The following is a 4,167-nucleotide window of genomic DNA, read 5'->3' as shown; positions in this document are numbered from 1 at the left end:
AATCAGACGAGGAGTAGATGTTTGCTTGATAATCTTCATGAAACATACCCCATTCAAAACAGAAGATGTGATATGTTACCTGTAAAAAATATTTAGATGACCCCCCTTTCAAATAGACTTAATTGACCACTTATTTGCAGGTATAGGCTACCTTTTAAATAAAACCTAGCGGTCAAACAGGGAAATGGTTACACTCATTTTTACACAATTTACTTTGCTCTATAGCGTAAGGTATTTTAGGAACACTTAAAAATAAAGACTGTTTTGTGTAGGATTACCCTGGTGTGACTATTTGGTAATTCTGTAAATCATTCTAGGACAAGTTGACTTTTATTAATATATTCGCCTGTTTTACCCTCAAAAATTAAATGCTAATTAGGTATTCATAAAGAACAAATGCCATGATGCTCCGGACGAGACTGCCGAATCAAGGCAAAGGTAAAAATCTCTGGATTAACTATCTAATGTTACCTAAATGTTGTAATAAATAAATCGGCTAAATTTCTTTAAATGGACAATTCTGTAGACTGTCTTGTGCAAGTTTAAAATTGACTCAATACCTGTAAGCAAATGTGTCAGCCAGAGATGGCATGCAGGAGCTTGCGGACATTTGCAGTTTTGCATCATGTCTACTTTGATGCTAATTAGCATTTTCAAATCTGAGCGTAAATAGAGCCGAATATATTGATATAAGTCACGTTGTACAAGAGAGATTTACATGGTTGTCAAACTTCACGCCAGGGTAAGCCTGCACGACCCACAGCCCTTATTTGAAGTGTTCCTAAAATCCTCCATGGGAAAAATTAATGTTGGAAAAACGGTTGGAACCGTTTCCCTGTTTGACTGCAATGTTGTATGGGTATTGTGACACCACTGCGGGGTTCTATAGGGGAGATGTTGTTAAAACATGGGGGCTGTTTGTAGTTCAAATTAGGGAGGTGTTAAACAATGGAAGTGTTAATGAATTTACCTGCAAAAAAAAAGCCATTCACACAGACCCAATACCTAGATTTTGGTTTACAGGGCCTGCGAAAATGCAGAAATCATGACTAGGTCTTTAGTAGGCTACACCTTCCAACCCAATACTTTTCCCAGGCAACTTTGGCATCCCGCCAACTTTTTGCTGACTTTTCTTTATATATGAAAGTTATTGCCAGCGACAGAGCCTCTACTTTTATTTCCGCCAACCGACCTAGTCATGATTGCGGTAAAGTTCTGCCAAATATGAAATGTAGCTGTAATGCTGAGGCGGCATTGGCAATCACTACGCTTATAAGCGCTTGATGATTGCTCGGGAGCACCTGTTACTACTGTTCTCCTGGCAGTTCTAAACTTTGGAGGCATGTCACTTCACCCATCTCTTCGCACCACATGCAGTGTTTTCTTAAGCACAACTGGATGGATCCATAAATAATTACCGTGGGAATAAATATTGTAAATATTGATGAAATGATTGTAATAAAGTAGGCTAATGAGTGCCGCAGTGGTCTAAGACAGTGCATGTCAGTGTAATCGCAGTTACTGCGATATCTGGTTCGAATCCAGGCCTCATTACATCTAGCTGTGATTGGGAATCCCATAGGGCGGTGCACAATTGGCCTGCCGGGGTAGGCTGTCATTGAACGTTAGAATTTGTTCTTAACTGTCTTGCCTAGTTAAATAATGAAATTGTTGTTTACAGAAACCCCCTAAGTCATCAAATCGTTATAGCCTAATACGTTCGAAGTAAAAGCCTACCCACGTGTAGACTTTTGATAAATCAATCAATGTCAGATTTTTCTTTTCACTGAACCTTCATTTGGATATTGGTTAGGCTACAATGAGGCTGTGGAAATGTTAGCTAAATTGAAGTGAGTGCTGCCCATGATCATCTTGCCGATTTGGCTCATTTATTAGTATTGATCAGAACATTTTGACAGCATGTTATCTAGCTTAAAGATGCATTATGTAGAAATCACTTTGCGATTCCTGGTTGCTAAAATTCTAATAGTTCGCCTAAATACAGTTTATGTGACAAAACAAGTATGGTGTACTGTAGAGAATCATTGTAACATCTAAACCGCTGTGAAATATATTTTCCATAACCCAAAATATTGTATTTTCAGTTGTTTGAATCTGCTGTACAAAACCGAAAGTAAAATTTGCAAAAAGTTAACTTAAGAACGGGAAGCATAGAAAAAACACGTTTTCAAAATAACTTTTTTTGTATGACAGTTCCACACGTTGCCCTGATGCAAGTTGTGTGGGAAACATCTTATTTGTATTTTATTCTGTTATATTTCATTATATACTTAGCATACTCTAAAATGTGTTGACTGTGATCAAATCAAATTGTATTTGTCACGTAGAAGCTGTTAAGAAGCCTTTTTTTTAAACCTAGACTTGGTGCTCCGGTACCACTTGTCGTGTGTTAGCAGAGAGAACAGTCTATGACTAGGGTGGCTGGAGTCATTGGCAGTTTTTTGGGCCTTCCTCTGACACCGCCTGGTATAGAGGTCCTGGATGGCAGCATACACACTACCCTCTGTAGTGCCTTGCAGTCGGAGGCCGAGTAGTTGCCATACCAGGCGGTGATGCAACCAGTTCTCTTGATGATGCAGCTGTAGAACTTTTTGAGGATCTGAGGACCCATGTCAAATATTTTTATTCTCCTGACTGACTGAAAATACTTTTCAGCATAAGTGTATCTTGTCTGTTTAATGAACAAAATGACTATTGATTTCGTGTGCACGGTGCGGGCTGCACAGATCAGTAACATAATTAAAATATGATAATAAAACATCCATTTGATTAGTCTTATGTAATGTTTAAGAACCTGCGTAAAACAAATTAATAGTGGATTTCTTTGTGATGGTGCATATTCAATGGATGTTTTAAACAGTTAAATGCAACTAAATGTCATTGAAAATGTAATCCCTAAAAGTAATTACGACAGGTCAAGGCAGGCAGGGGTTGATAATCTAGAGTAGTGGGGCAAAGGTACAGGACGGCAAGCAAACTCAGGTCAGGCAGAGGCCAGTAATCCAGAGGTGGGGAAAAGGTACAGAATGGCAGGCAGTCGGGCTCAGAGACAACACAGGCAAGGGTCAAAACCATTAGGACGAGAAAAAGAGAGACTGGGGAAAAAGCAGGAACTGAGACAAAACGCTGGTTGACTTCAAACTGTCAACAGACAAACAGAGAACACAGGTATAAATAAATACACAGGGGATAATGGGGAAGATGGGTGACACCTGGAGGGGGGTGGAGACAATCACAAAGACAGGTGAAACAGATCAGGGTGTGACAATCATGAGAGGGACAGAAACAATAACTTGAAATGCTGCATACTCAAAGAAATGTTCTAATCTCACCTTTCTGGTAAAGATAATTATAAATTGCTGAGGTGTAGTCACTTTTGAGGACACAAGCTCAAGTCCACAGTATAAATATAATAAAATATGAAAATATGAAATATATTTGTATGATATATTTCCTATTCAACAAAACTATGAATAAGGCTTGAAATTACTTAATTTCTTTCTAAATATAGCATCATCAAATAATAAAATGACTAACTATGAGATTTCACCTTCCTCATGACTGTAAAAGGCATATTTGTATGTTTGGTGTTAGAGAAAATGTGCATATTTTCTAAAGGTCTCTCTTAATTAAAACTTCTGCCCCCATCGCTGTGAACTCCTCACATAGCTCTAGATTGGCTTCATGAACTCCTTAGGAAGTCTCCGTTCATCTCATATTGATCTTGTCCGCCTATGACAAACCGAAAGTGTTTTGTTTGTTTAAAATCTATGAATTATTTTAGATTAATCTCTGAATGTGCTACTGTGATGAAACCACTCTCACCTGTTGCGCTATGATGTAATAATTGCAGGTATCTGCTTTGTCAGTGTCACACCCTGACCATAGTTTGCTTTGTATGTTCTATGTTTTGTTTGGTCAGGGTGTGATCTGAGTGGGCATTCTATGTTGTGTGTCTAGTTTGTCTGTTTCTGTGCTTGGCCTGATATGGTTCTCAATCAGAGGCAGGTGTTAGTCATTGTCTCTGATTGGGAACCATATTTAGGTAGCCTGTTTGGTGTTGGGGTTTGTAGGTGATTGTTTCCTGTGTTAGTGCTACACTGGACTGGTTTTTGGGTTTTCACTGTGTTGTTTTGGTTATGTGTG

Source organism: Oncorhynchus gorbuscha, linkage group LG17 (assembly GCF_021184085.1).
Source record: "Oncorhynchus gorbuscha isolate QuinsamMale2020 ecotype Even-year linkage group LG17, OgorEven_v1.0, whole genome shotgun sequence".
Lineage (NCBI taxonomy): Eukaryota > Metazoa > Chordata > Actinopteri > Salmoniformes > Salmonidae > Oncorhynchus > Oncorhynchus gorbuscha.
Note: the sequence above shows the minus strand (reverse complement) of the source record.